Source organism: Pomacea canaliculata, linkage group LG13 (genome assembly GCF_003073045.1).
Source record: "Pomacea canaliculata isolate SZHN2017 linkage group LG13, ASM307304v1, whole genome shotgun sequence".
Lineage (NCBI taxonomy): Eukaryota > Metazoa > Mollusca > Gastropoda > Architaenioglossa > Ampullariidae > Pomacea > Pomacea canaliculata.
In genome coordinates, this window is record NC_037602.1 from 341,769 (window position 1) to 357,744 (window position 15,976).

Consider the following 15,976-nt stretch of genomic DNA (forward strand, 5'->3'; position numbering starts at 1 on the left):
AGCGGCCTCCACAGAAAGCAAAAACCCGACTTCCGTCCTGCGCATTGTCATGGCGGCGTGTTGTTGGCGGGAGGGGCCGGCCCGTGGAGAGTCGGGGGGGCTGGGGCCAGTGCTGGGCGGGTGGCCGGCTGGCAGACCGGACACAGGGAAGGGAAAAGGGCTCGTGGTCCCTTCCACCCTCCCTCCATCGATCGGTTGGCACGTGGCCACAGCGCGCGACACCCTGCCTTGAGCTACGGCCTGGTAGTCCGCGGGTAGCCCACCCGTAATGTCACCCCGCTGTCTCACCGATACTTCAACGTCCACAGTTTCTGTACATCGCACTCTTCTCACATTCACAAGAGTTCTTTTTTGTCAGAAATGATGTTGTGAATATAAGCAAACTTTATTTCATGGAGAAGTGACTAAACACTTGTACAAACGCGCGATACCTCAATCCGTTTATACAAGTAATGCAAGTAATATCACTGAGAGACGTCAATAGTGTAATGTATAGGGTGTGTAGAGTCCATGAAATAATAATGTAATGTTTATGGTGTCATCATAAAGCTATAAGTAATGTCTGGACTCAACCACTTCATCATGTAATGCCTATTGTTTCTTGGTATGACGGAGATAACACGATGTTTATGGTGTCTTGGTAGACAACAAGCATAGACAATGTTTATGGTGTCTTGGTAGTAATAGACAATGTTTATGGTGTCTTGGTAGTAATAGACGATGTTTATGCTGTCTTGGTAGTAATAGACAATGTTTAGAGTGTCTTGGTAGTAATAGACAATGTTTATGGTGTCTTGGTAGTAATAGACAATGTTTAGAGTGTCTTGGTAGTAATAGACAATGTTTATGGTGTCTTGGTAGTAATAGACGATGTTTATGGTGTCTTGGTAGTAATAGACAATGTTTATGCGTCTTGGTAGTATAGACGAGTATAGTGTTTATGGTGTCTTGGTAGTAATAGACATGTTTATGCTGTCTTGGTAGTAATAGACAATGTTAGAGTGTCTTGGTAGTAATAGACAATGTTTATGGTGTCTGGTAGTAATAGACAATGTTTAGATGCTGTCTTGGTAGTAATAGACGATGTTTATGGTAGTGACAATGTTAGAGTGTCTTGTGCAATGTTTATGTAATAGACCAATGTTTAGAGTGTCTTGGTAGTAATAGACAATGTTTTATGCTGTCTTTTGGTAGTAATAGACAATGTTTAGAGTGTGTCTTGGTAGTAGTAATAGACATGTTTAGAGTGCGGTCTTGGTGTAGTAATAGACAATGTTTTATGGTGTCTTGGTAGTAATAGACAGTTAAGTGTTTAGAGTGTCTTGGTAGTATAGACGATGTTTATGTCTGTTTTGGTAGTAATAGACAAATGTTTTGGTAGTAGTGAGTGTCTTCTGGTAATAGTTAATAAGTTTTAAGGCTTGTCTTGTAGTAGTATAGTGACAATGTTTAGAGAGATGTCGTTGGTGGCTGGTAGTAATAGACAATGTTTATGCTGTCTTGGTAGTAATAGACAATGTTTATGTTGGAGTATGGTGTATTGGTAGTAATAGACAATGTTTAGAGTGTCTTGGTAGTAATAGACAATGTTTATGCTGTCTTTGGTAGTAATAGAATGTGTTAATGTTTATGGTAGTAATAGACATGTTTAGCTGTCTTGGTAGTAATAGACATGTTTATGGTGTCTTGGTAGTAATAGACGATGTTTATGGATAGTAATAGACTGTTTGGGTAGTAATAGACATGTTATGGTGTCTTGGTAGTAATAGACAATGTTTAGTGTTTGGTAGTATGGTGTTGTATAGACGATGTTTTGATAGTAAAACTGTCTTGGTAGTAATAGACAATGTTTATGGTGTCTTGGTAGTAATAGACAATGTTTATGTTTGGTAGTAATAGACAATGTTTATGGTGTCTTGGTAGTAATAGACGATGTTTAGTGTCTTGGTAGAATAGACAATGTTATGAAATAGACAATGTTTATGTGTCTTGGTAGTAAGACAATGTTTAGGTGTCTTGGTAGTAAAGACAATGTTTATGGTGTCTTGGTAGTAATAGACAATGTCTTCGGTAGGACAATGTGTGTTTGGTAGTAATAGACAATGTTTATGGTAGTAATAGAATGTGGGTATAAGATTATGCTGTCTTGTATATAATAGACAATGTTTAGTGTTTTATGTGTCTTGGTAGTAATAGACAATGTTTATGGTGTTGGGTAGGACAATGTTTGCTGTCTTTGGTAGTAATAGACGAATGTTTATGCTGTCTTGGTAGTAATAGACAATGTTTAGAGTGTCTTGGTAGTATTAGACGATGTTTATGCTGTCTTGGTAGTAATAGACAATGTTAGAGTGTTTGGTAGTAATAGACAAATTTATGCTGTCTTGTAGTAATAGACAAATTGTTACAGTGCTGTCTTGGTAGTAATAGACAATGTTTAGAGTGTCTTGGTAGTAATAGACAATGTTTATGGTGTCTTGGTAGTAATAGACAATGTTTAGAGTGTCTTGGGTAGTAATAGACGAATGTTTATGATGGGTAGTAATAGACAATGTTATGAGTTCTTGGTAGTGAATAGACATGTTTAGAGTGTCTGGTAGTAATAGACAATGTTTATGTCTTGGTAGTAATAGCGAATGTTTAGAGTGTCTTGGAGTAATAGACAATGTTTAGAGTGTCTTGGTAGTAATAGACGATGTTTATGCTGTCTTGGTAGTAATAGTATGTTTGGTAGTAATAGACATGTTATGTTTAGAGTGTCTTGTAGTAATAGACAATGTTTATGCGTCTTGGTAGTAATAGAACGATGGGTAGTAAGACAATGTTTAGAGTGTCTTGGTAGTAATAGACAATGTTTTATGGCTGTGTAGTAATAACAATTTTAGGTTTGGTAGTAATAGACGATGTTTATGCTGTCTTGGTAGTAATAGACAATGTTTAGTGTGTCTTGGTAGTAATAGACAATGTTTAGAGTGTCTTGGTAGTAATAGACGAATGTTTATGCTGTCTTGTAGTAATAGACAATGTTTAGAGTGTGTCTTGGTAGTAATAGACAATGTTTATCTGTCTTGGTAGTAATAGACGATGTTTATGCTGTCTGGTAGTAATAGACAATGTTTAGGTGTCTTGGTAGTAATAGACAATGTTTATGCTGTCTTGTAGTAATAGCGACAATGTTTATGCTGTTTGTAGTAATAGACAATGTTTATGTGTCTTGGTAGTAATAGACATGTTTAGAGTGTCTTGGTAGTAATAACAATGTTTATGCTGTCTTGGTAGTAATCTGGGGTTAGTGACGGTTTATTCTTGGTAGTAATAGACGTTTATTAATAGAATGTATGCTGTCGGTAGTAATAGACAATGTTTAGGTGTCCTGGACATGGGTAGTAATGCGATGTTTATGCTGTCTTGACGTAGTATGAGACAATGTTTAGAGTGTATAGACATGTTTATGCTGTTGGTGTAATATGTGTTAAGCGTCTTGGTGTAATAGCCCTCTTGGTAGTAAAGACGATGTTTATGAGGTCTTGTAGTAATAGACACTGTTTATAATAGACGATGTGTTTATAGTCTGTTTAGTAATAGACGAATGTTTAGTGTTTGTGGTTGGTAGTATATAGATGTTTCGATGGGGTAGCAATGATAGTAATAGACGATGTTTATGCTCTTGTGTAGTAATAGACATGTTTAGAGTGTCTTGGTAGTAATTAGACGATGTTTATGCTGTCACTTGGTAGTAATAGACGATGTTTGCTGGTGTTTTGAATGTTTAGAGTGTCTGCTTGTGGAATGTTAGAGTGTTTATTTGTCTGTTTATGGTTAGTAATTAGACGATGTTTATTTCTTGGTGTTTTTTTTGACAAATGTGTCTTGGTAGTAATTGTTTTACTGTTGTCTTTTTTTAGACTATTTTATGCTGTTCTTGGCGTAATAGACAATGTTTTGAGGGTCTTGTTAGTAATTGAGTGTTTGGTAGTAAGTATGTTTAGGTGTCTTGGTAGCGAAATGTTATAGAGTGTTGGTAGTAATAGCATGTTTAGCGAGTGTCTTTGGGTAGTAAGAGGACGATGTTTATGGTGTCTTGGTAGTAATAGACATGTTTATACTTCTTGGTGTTCTTTGGTAGCTAATAGACGATATACGTGTCTTAGGAGTAATATGGTCTTGTATGAATAGACGTGTTTATGATGTCTTGTAGTGATAGACAATGTTTGTCTGGGTAAGTAATAGCGATGTTATGCTGTTCTTGGTGACGAAGACAATGGTTAGGTGTCTTGGTAGTAATAGACAATGTTTAGAGTGTCTTGGTAGAATAGACATTTTAGAGTGTCTGGGTAGTAATAGACAATGTTTTAGAGTGTCTTGGTAGTAATAGACATGTTTAGAGTGGTCTGGGTAGTAATAGACATGTTTATGCTGTTGGTGTAATAGACGATGTTTGGGTTTTTGGTGATAGCTGTTTTAGGTGTGTCTTGGTAGTAATAGACTGTTGTGTTAATGTTTAGAGTGTCTTGCCTGTTTGGTGTTAGTTTAATAGACGATGTTTGATGCTGTTATATGCTTGGAAGTAATAGACGATGTTTATACTGTCTTGGTAGTAATAGACAATGTTTATGGTGTCTTGGTAGTAATAGACGATGTTTATGCTGTCTTGGTAGTAATAGACAATGTTTATGGTGTCTTGGTAGTAATAGACGATGTTTATACTGTCTTGTTAGTAATAGACAATGTTTATGGTGTCTTGGTAGTAATAGACAATGTTTATGCTGTCTTGGTAGTAATAGACGATGTTTATGGTGTCTTTGTTCAATCCGTCGTAATATCTAATGTATATAGTGTGTTGATTCGCTGTTGTAATAAGTAATATACAATGTTTATGGTCTCTGGAACAAATCAGGTAATAATTAATGCTTAATAACATGTTTTGAGTCAATCAGATGTAAAGTAATGCACAAATCCTCTTGAGTACATCAGGTAATAAATAATGTATAGTGGGTTGTCACAGAATCAGGTACCAAGTAATGGATGCGCTGTTATGCTAAAAATAGAAGCAGGAAAATAAAGATGGGAATGAGAAAAGGGTCACTAGCTACACAGTACCAATCATTACCGTATCATTACCTTGTAAGAACTCTGTGCATTATCAGTACCTTGCAACGATACAGTAAACTATTACTTCCTTGTAGCAGCACAATGAATTACCACTTATCTCGTAACAACAAAGTAAATATTATAATTGCAACGTAACAACACAGTAAATTCTCATTACCTTGTAGTAACACAATAAATTATCATTACCTTCAAGAACACAGTAAATTACTACATTGTAACAACATAGTAAACTATCACTACCTTGTAACAACGCAATGCATTATCATTACATGGTAACTGCACAACGAATTATCATTACCTTGTAACAGCATAATAAAATTATCCTCATCTTGTAACAAGACAGTGAATTATAATGATCTCCAAGCAAATCATAAACAAAGATAAGAAGTTTCACTCGTCGAGACCACAGGTCCCAGTGTACCTTACCGACACCTTCTGCGAGTGTACAGGTGATAATTACACCTGTGCCCTGCACAAGCTGACACCTGTAATGTAACATTTGATGTCTGTAATGTAACATTTGATGTCTGTAATGTACTTGATGTCTGTAATGTATGACAATATCTGCAATACACTGATCTCTGTGAGAATATGTTTTGACCCTTTGCAATGTATACTTTGACCTCTTTGATCTCCAACATATTGCTGGGGAGAAATACAAAAGGTAGATACATTGTAAACCATGTTTCCATTGTGTTTTAATGTGTTTAGGCAATAAAGTTCAGTCTGACATTGTTTGTGGTGTGACCTAATTTTCCAACAGTTCACTGCACACACATATATATATAGCAATATCTTACTGACAATGCCCGCATCTACAGCTTTCTGTGGAGAAAGTAGTGGCGGTCCTGTTTGACTAGAGCGAGGGTCATCATCATTCATCTTTATATTGTGATCTGTGTCAGCCTTGGTAAGGTGCGCCACCTGGGTGTTGTTACTGTTTGAATAACTCCTACTGTTGGCTGTCTACTATATTTCTTGTGTACTGTGCCTTACTATCAATAAATATTCAGATTTGTGAAAATCACGGACTTACGAATTGTGTGCACGCATGCTAGCATGGTGACAGACGTTTAACTACAGTGGACAGCTGGTCAGTGCATATACTCACATGGTGACAGACGTTTAACTACAGTGGACAGCTGGTCAGTGCATATACTCACATGGTGACACATTACTACAGTGTGTAGAGCCACATGGCGGTCTGTTTGATGTACAAGATGTTATTACAGTGTTTGTATTCACATTGTAGTCTCTTAATGTAAAATATATTAATTACACTCTACTCCACTTTCAAGCATCATTTCAACCTCTTGATTACCTTTATTTTCAGGGTGACCATCGCTATCACGGGGATGTAGGGATCACTGTTGCGGAAGAAGACAATTAAGATAGCGGAAAGTGCATCACGTGGTCACTGTAGCGGAAGGATATGTGGACAATGTAGAAATCAGGTCACACATACAGTCATTAACAGGTGTGAATTACTAGGTCACATTATAACTCGGGATAGGTGTGTTATCAGGTCACATTACATTCAAAGGTGAGCTATCAGGTCAACTAACAACTGCTGATAGGTATATTATCAAATTATAGGTAATCATAGGTGCATTATCCGGTCAAATGATACCTAGTGACAGGTGCGTTATTAGGTCACACTATAGCCATTGATGTGGTCAGCTGGGTCACAAATGCAGGCCTCACTAGATAGTGTGATCATGTGACACCTGGCATCTCATCTAATGGCTTGCACGTGCAACGAGCGAGGCGACTACAACTTCCTGTTTTAGTCGCTAGGTGGCCGCCCTGCTTGCGTGAAAAACTTCAATAAACGTCGTCCAATGGGGCCAACAGACGGACATGAAACCCGGTCAAACGACTGACCGGTTCCTCCATTTCCGGCCTCAAGCCTCGGTGTGGGTTGTGACGACTCGCCTCCTCACTCATCCCCCTCCCCCCCCACCCCCCGCACGAGCGTCGGTCGCCGGAAGAGTGCCGGCCACCAATATCACTCCGACTCAAGGAAACAAACCCACGGCCTTCAATTAACCTCGCCTGCTCTCCGGCAGGCGGCGTCACAGGCAGCCTGCACGTGCAGCCCGTCAGCGCCAACCGATCATCATTGACAACCTCCACCACACACCTGCAGCAGCGTTTTTTGTCTTTCCACCCTGATTATGGCCCTTGCGGAAGTCCAGTGTCACTTGCATGAAGGGACATCACCCACGGAGTGTTTTCATTGCTTTTGCTTTTAGCGAGAGGTTCATCGGTTACATGTCTGCTCCTTGCGAGGGCGCCACAGGCGAGAGTGTCAGGCAAGTAATTACTGTAATGAACTACACTTTGTTGTGTACACACTTCACCTTGTTGTGGTAAACAACAGTTTGCTGGGTCAGGGGTTAGAGTTGCTCAGCGAGAGAACACATTGCCGTGAAAAACTCAAGTGGAGATGATTGTGACTAGTGCACGACACCATGGGTAGGACATGGCTAGGACTGGCTAGGTGGTGTAGACAGTAGGTGAACGACAGGGGAAGACAACTACAGTACAACAAGGGGACGTGAACGTGAGTCACTGACCAGCACAACCTTGAAGAGCCAACAGTCGCCGCGCTCTGCCTTGACTAACGGCCATCAACATGCAGGGTCAGTCCCCCTCCTTACACAAACACGTGACCTGCCACCTCTCCTGACTAAGGAACGCGACCTCCTGGGGCAGGTCTCATACCATCACTGCAGGAAAAGTATGAGTTATTGTAGGTAATGTTTGTTGAGACTATGTAGATAAGTATGTAAAGACAATGCAGATAAGTTATAAAATGCACATAACCATATAGAGACATTATGCAGGTAACTATATAGAGACATTATGCAGATAACCATATAGAGACCATGTAGATAATGTAGATAGAAACTAGTCCAAAACGGACACAACATACCTTATGTCATTGGTTTGTCAGGTCCAGCGGCTTCCAGGTGTTAAGGGTGTACATAAGATACGTAGATAGGTGTACATAAGATATCAATCAGTGAATATCAGATGCATATAGAGAGAATACTATAGCACATATCTATATGGTCTACCTCACATATTTAGACGGCAAATGACAGTGAAGGTAAAACTATTCCCGGGGTCGGAGGAAGTCCCGATGATAGCAGCTACTCCCAGAAAGTACACGCAACATGGATACAGACAGTGCACTCTGCCTGTACATAAAACAGTTGCACTGTCTAGTTACAGATGTACTGTCCACACACACTGCCTGCGTAGATCACGTGACTTCTGGGTGTGTGTGTGTGTCCGCCAGCACGCATGCGCAGTCATGCACACACAGGGACGGAAGCGCAGTGCCTGGCGACCCCCGGGGCTGTAGACAGGGGTCTGGCGCCGTGCTGAGCAGCTTTGGAGGCACAATGCCACTTCCGGCACAGCTCCGCGACAGCCACACCATTGTCACTGCCGGCCACTGTTGCCGAGCACACGTGGGTGGAGATCGGGTGGAGATGGTGGTGGAGGCTCAGCCGCAATTAGCATCTCATCTCGTTTCATCTCTTCTCATGCTTGACGCCAGGTGACGGCAGAAGCCAGCTTCATTCCACATCGGATGAGACTGGAAATGAGATCGCTCGCCTGAGGTAATGAGCGCGGCCAGCAAAACACAAACAACATCATTATCTGGAAACTTTCCTGTTCACTACATTATCTGCCCTTACCACACAAAGGAGACAGAGAGAAGGGAGGAGACAGGAGGGAGACAGACGGACACGAGTAGCACGAGTATGAACATCACAGCAATGACAAGATTTTATCAACCAGTCATATGATTATTGTAACAGTGACAACAATAACAACTCTTTCTGAGCGACAATCATGTGAACATCAAAACAATGACAGACTGACCAAAAAAATGTAAAATAAACATTGGAAATATTTCACGACCTCGTGTAGTGAAGAGGATGAGTTCACAGCAAGCTGCTTATTAGCTTGCAAGGTACTTATTGATACAAGATAGTTTCTGAACTGACCGTACTACCCTTTCTATTTGCGATCAAGCTCATGGAGCGGGGGACAGGACAATCAGGTGTTGAAATGCCCCGCCAAGCTCTCAACATCACAACAATAATCAAGGACGGTTACCTGGCCTTCTCCAGATGCTTTGTGCGTGAATCCTCGAGACTTCCTCTCTGCCGAGACTTCAAGCCACAGCGATCAAAGAGCAGCAACGAGGCAGTACCCAGGCCTTCCTGGTCCTCAGGGGAAGTGCCATTACTTGACAGCTGGACACCCACGGAGGTAGCACATTATTCGCGCCCTCAACATGGTCGATGGGATGTAACATGCCTCGTGGAAACAAGCAAAGAGATGCTACTGCACGGCAAGAGAAGTGTTAGAACGTCGATAGAAGGAAATATCGGGTAGAGAAAGGTTCTCCACCAGTGTCACCGAATAAGGCTTGAAGATGAGAAGGAGGAAGCTGGATGGACTGATTTTGAATGATGTGCAAACTTCCCTGAAGACTAATCCAAAACAACCTCGAGCACGAAGGAAGCCCTGAATATGATTGTAATTCTTGCGATGTTGTCAGAAGGGAGAGAAGTAGCCCGGGGTAACCGGGGTCGACAGCATCCAGCAGAGCTGCTGACACATGGTGGGGAGGAGGCAGCAAGGGTGTCAGAGTGTCTGGGAAAGCAAATGGCGGCCTCAGGGTGACGAATCACTTGTCATGCCTCTCCAAAGGCAACATTGCTACAACCAGAGGCCCGTTGACCTGCTCAGCCACCCAAGCATGGTCCTGTTGAAGGGGATTCACAACCGCTCCATGGCTGAGGCGCTGTTAGTGGAGGAGCGAGCGGACAGCTGTACAGGTCCTCCACAGTTGCCTCTTGTTATAAAGCACGTGCAGCACGACAGAGAGCTTCACCTTGACTTCATCGATTTCAAAAAGGCTCCTGACAGAGTGTGGCATGAGGGGCATTGACACGTGATGTGTGAATTCAAGATGGAGGCTGGCCGAGTGTGGCATGAGGGGCATTGCACGTGATGTGTGAATTCAATATGGAGGAAGGTCTCGTTCAAACTATCGAAGCGCTGTAAAAGGCTCGAGGAGCTCAGTGCTGCAACAATCCGAAGAACGATCTTCTCAACAGGATGGTGAGCGTTCACGGGGGCTACACCTTCTAGAGAACATCACGAGAGACAACTCAAGTTCCACAGTCACATTACTTCCCTTCCATCTCTATCGGCTAGATATCGGCTAGAGTCGTTCTCTTCTAGCAGCAGTTCTACCCACGATTTGCAGAAGACACTGACCTGATGGTGGGCAGCAACAGTGAGCTGTAGATCCTCACAGACAGACAGACAGACAGACAGACAGACAGATAGACGACAGACAGACAGACAGATGGGATGGAGACCAGCACCGACAAGAAGAAAGTCAAGGTCAACATCTCCGGGATTGACAGAGCGCAGAAGTACATGCTCACAGATGTACAAGGGCGGAGTGCAGCTGGAGGACGACTGCTCTTCTCAAGATGGCAGCTGCGCGGATGACATTTGTATCAGGTTACAACCGCGATAGCTGAGACGGATTGGGTGAATAGAATATGCGACAGGACTAAGGCTAGAATGTGTGACATAATGTGTGACATACGACACAAAGTATGGGACACACACATATATACAGCACAAAGTATGGGACACACACACACACTATATATATATACAGCACAAAGTATGGGACACACACACACATATATACAGCACAAAGTATGGACACACACTGCACCAACCTGGACACTAGGTATGGGCTGCTGTCCCTCATCCTTCCCATCATGCTGTGGGGCTGTGAGATGTGGACTCTTGCTCACCGACAGGGAGAGACGGATGCAGCCATTTGAAGCCAACTGCTGGAGGAGACCACAGTCACTGACAGTGAAACGGGGCGAATTGGTCAGGCTCGGTCATGTCGACCGCCACGACTCACTCCCCACAACGGCCTTCCAGGCATCCGTGGAGGGCGGACACCGCCGAAGTGGACAGAAGATGGCGAACGGGAGGAAATGAAGCGGCGCTCATTACAGGAACTGCTCACCGCTGCCCACTCCTGGCCCACATAAGCCCACCTGCCTGGTTACATCTTATCTCGTTACCCTGACGACAAACACCAGAGGGCCAACCCCACGGGTGGGCCTGCTTGCTTTTGGGGACTGGCTGATACTGATGATGATGATGACGACGACGACGACGACGACGACGATGACGACGACGACGATGATGATGTCATTTTTCTGGCGACAAAGACGATTTCCCAGGTGCTTGAAACACGTGGGATTATGTTTATTCATTGCACAGACAGAAAGGGCAAAATAGTTTTTTTGCAAAACGTCTCGCCTCCACTTGAAGTAAAACAATTGTATACATGTTTACATGTCAAACTGTTTACAATGTTGATGACGTATCTAGGTATTTATACGATGTAAATCTTTTGATAATTATGATGACATGTCTACAGATTGACACATTTGTGATAATTGTGATGATGTATTGACCTACTTTTCTCCATGTAATCAAGTTATTGTGACCACCCTGGTTGATTGAAGAGGTAGATGACATTGAGAGCATTGTGATGACCACAGACATCAGGTGTGGTGGAGTAGGACACAAGTGACAGGTACACAAGCAGGTAAGAAATACAGATTGTTTGCACTCGTCCCCTGAATGCTGACGACAGAGGTTCTTCGTGTCCCGCTGTGTCGTGCGATTCTATTGGTGTTTTTGTTTGTATTTGTATCTTTACCACCTTTGACCCCGCGCCTGCTGCGGCCCCAGCCACGAGTCATCTGCCCGTGTGAGACTACAGAAGAGTTACTTTCCCCGTCGTCACGTGGTCCAGCGGCTTCATCGTCAAGAGAAAGTTGTTTTCTTCCCCGTATGGCCTCTGTGCCTCTAACCCTCGCGATACCCGTGTACCGAGTAGGTGGGGTTGGGAGGGGCCCAGTTACCTCCCCCACCTTCCGTCGTTTTCTTCTTTCTGCAGGGACGAGTAGCGGGCCTTGGCATGGTAGAGGCAGCACTAAGTACAGTAAGACCACCCGGGTGAAGGAAAGAAACCTGCACAGAACTACATTTTTCACATTTCCACATGAGTAGGAAAGGTAAACAATCTTTTATTTACAGATTTCAACAATGCAATATTTCCGTTTAATTGTTGTGTGGAAACGCGAGCATAAGACATTGGTGAGATGATGGGGTGAGCAATGTCAAGATGCTACTGCAGTAGTAGCACAGTTCAAATGTACAGCTTGTGTCTGTGGACAGGTAGATGATTTCAGCATCGCAAGCTTGATAGGAACTACCTGAGCTTTCATCTTTGTCTCCTCGCTGAGACTAGCACCTGAGGATGTCTTCGCCACTTGACATCAGCGGTCCGGGAGGTGCATTGGTGCTCGAGGATATAAACTAAATAAGTAAACACATGTCAGAACTTTATGGTAGGAGAGTAAAGACAGCACACATAATGTTTATATTTCCTTTTGTATTTCTTTTTTGTTTTGTTTTTTCTTTTCTTTTTAAGGGCTGTCTGTGGTGACAGTTTAGACCGACACCATGGAAACGCTTTGCTGATTCTTTGCCATGATGCCAGTCCTTTGTCACACCTTCCTTTTGTAACATGTAACTCCCAGCTCTTGTTCTTGTTGTTTGGTTCCTCTTTGTGTTTTCTGTGTTTGGTTTTATTTTTCGTTTCGTACGGTTGTTTATTCTTGTATAGCTCACATGTTATTTGTTTGTTTTCCTGTCCATCGCATGCTGTCCATCTTTCGTTTTTGTTCTTAAGCGCTAAAAGCTTGCTCATTAGGAGTGTGAGTATGCGCCTTTACACATTTAGCATTTATTATTATTATTATTGTTGTTGTTTATATCTTCTTTGCTTCAGGAATATTACAGGACAGCAGCAGTAAAATAAATTCAGTTTGTAATCATGCATGTTAAGGTCTGTGATATAGAAGAAGCTGTGTTGATAATCATGTTGAGATGGTTTCATGCTGGTTTAAGTCAATGATTATCATTATCTCAGATGAAAATTTTGGGTTCTGACTAATAATAAAAGTGTCAAGGTGTTTTCTGTTGGGGGTTATTATCTGTGTAGCAAACAATTCAATGCCCCAAGGAAAGAAAAGTGTGGAATACTGCTCCTGCCCTCTTTGGTGTTTCTAATCCACTGATCAAAGATTCTCCCAGTTGTCTGAATATTTATTTGATTCACCTTTCGTGCAATTTTTTTCAGTAAGCTGATTACTGCAATAAAAAATGTGTAAATGATTTCAAAACAATTGGTTGTGTGTCGAAGAGCAGACAGAGGTCTACAACGATATTAAATTTGTTCCAGGATGGACATATTATGGAATGTGCATTTTGCCAGAACATTTTGAAATATGTGAATATAGACAAAATATGTGAATGTAGACAATGTGAATGTAGACAAAGTGTGAAGTCCACTAGTCTGCTTGTGTGCCGACAGTTGGAAACAACTCTCTGGTGTGTAAAACTAACTTCTTGTGAGATCACTCGTTTGTAACTAAACATTCATAATTCCGCGAAAATAAGTTCTCAGTCATTTGTAGAGAAGCGCCAAAACAAAATGTAAAAACTCGTAATTTTGTTCACATGTAGATTTTAATAAACATCAGGCTGATGAGGTCTTGTTCTGTTACCTGATGAGTCAATCTTCACAGAAATCGCACACCTGTGAGGACATCCATCACCAACCCAGTGTCTCTAACCTGCCTGACAGGAGCTCACCGGAGCTAACTACGAATTGCAATTATCAAAATACAGCTACAGATTTATTTAACCACCAAGTTTGCTTACTTTTGATACTTGCTAAATTAATACTTACAATGTTTTTCTCATTTTCCCTTGAAATTTACTTTGCCTCTTGTGAACGTTTTTTTCTGTATTTATTTTTTCTCTTTTTGTGTCAGTATTTATGTGTGTACACCGTATTATACTCGATGCATGAAGTCCATGGACCCTTTGCATGGGATTTTTGTGAAATATTTGTATAATTTAAACAGATTGCTGGACATTCTCTCCTTGCTATTTTCCTACTACATTCATACCTCAGCAAATTCATGTTTGTTTTCTGATTTCCCCCTGTGTGTGTGTGGTCCTTTCAATTCCTCGTCTTTATCTGCTTTTCTGTGTCTTGCAGTGAACAAATATAAAAAATATTTTAAGCTCACAAGAAGAAATGTAAACAGAAAATAAAACCGAACAAAACTAGAATTTTAAAGTGTGTCTGAAGTCATTTCAATACGTGAACCAGGGAAAACAGTTGTGTAGGCAACTGTCAAACTACATCAAACAACAACTGTAGTAACCTAAACAACAACACCAATGTTTACAGTAACATAAACTCCTGTAGGGACTAGTGTGGGCTATGTAGCTATGTAGCTATGTAGCATGTAGTAATGTAACAACACCAGTCATCCTCATACGGGAACTATGTGTGGGCAGCTATGGAGTTTACAGTAGCTAAGGGAGTATAACAGCCCTGCCACTTGACTGTTTAATGAACATCGAGTGAGTGAACGGTCGTCATGCCACATCATCTTTGATGACACTGTGTCAGTGCTTCCTGTGTCCTACCTGCGACACTGAGTGTGGGGGGAGCCACAGGTGCCACACGGACACAACTGTTTGCTTGGTAAACAACATCAAGGTGTGATTGTTGTCGTAAACACTGTCGACACTGTATTGTGACACAATTAACGATTGTCGCTTTTTTTCAACTTTGAACTGATTAATTTAATTGACTAGTGTAAATGATTTTGGCTGTTGGGGTTACCCGGTTGAGGGTGTTAGCACCTGGTATTTCTCCACCTACCCCGAGATGTTTGCACCTACCGTAGTCACACCTGGATGTTGTCTTTGTTGTCGTGTGCTGTTGTTGTGACCGATCAGGCAGAGGCAATGGTGTTGTGTGCAGAGAGAGGGCGCCACTGTAGTGAGTGAGCTGTGACCCCAAGTTCTTGACAGTGAGTAGCAGTGCCAGTTATCAACTGATAAAGTGATAATAAAACTGATGTGATTCACCAAGTACATTGTACCTCCACACTATCAACAACTATGTGACAGCAATGTCACAAAGAATGCACGTGCACAGAGTAACTTGCTCTCACTGTCGTGAGCTGTTCGTGGTGTCAACGACTCGCTCGCCACATCAACAACATTCAATTTATCAACGACAATCTTGTCCTCCATTATGAGTTGTCCTCCCTTGTCTACCTGTCTGCATGCTGTCCTCCGCTCAGACTTGTTTCATGGACACCATTGAGTCAGGTGACTGGCTGACTGTCCGTCAGTCCCACACCAGCACCACGCTAAGAGACCCGGATGTCGTTAAAAAGCTTTGAGGGACGGACGAGGCTGCGGCAAGGAGCCTGCACGTGCTGCGCCCAGACCCCCGCCATGGAGCACGTGCGCGTGACTAGAGTGATGGGGGATGTTGATGTTGGGTGTACACTGGCCGACTTCCGGTTACAAACAAGGAGCTTACGGCGACAAGGCCTGCAGCACACAGGAGGCGGCAGTGGCTCACTGGGACAAGCGGCCCACGTCATGCGTGTTTGTCGCACTCGGCCTTTCTGCTTGGCAGATCCTCCTGACATGCGGGTTCTTTCTGATAGCAGTGCAGCACGGCACGACACTGTCGTCATGCTTGTCATCGCTTCCTTCATCACATGTCATCTTTCACTCCATCCTCTCTCTCTCTCTGGCGCTTCACTAGCATCTTTTCTCATGGCGCGCGCGCGTGTGTGAGAGTGAGTTTATGCTAGTCTAGTTTGCATGCATGACGTGATTA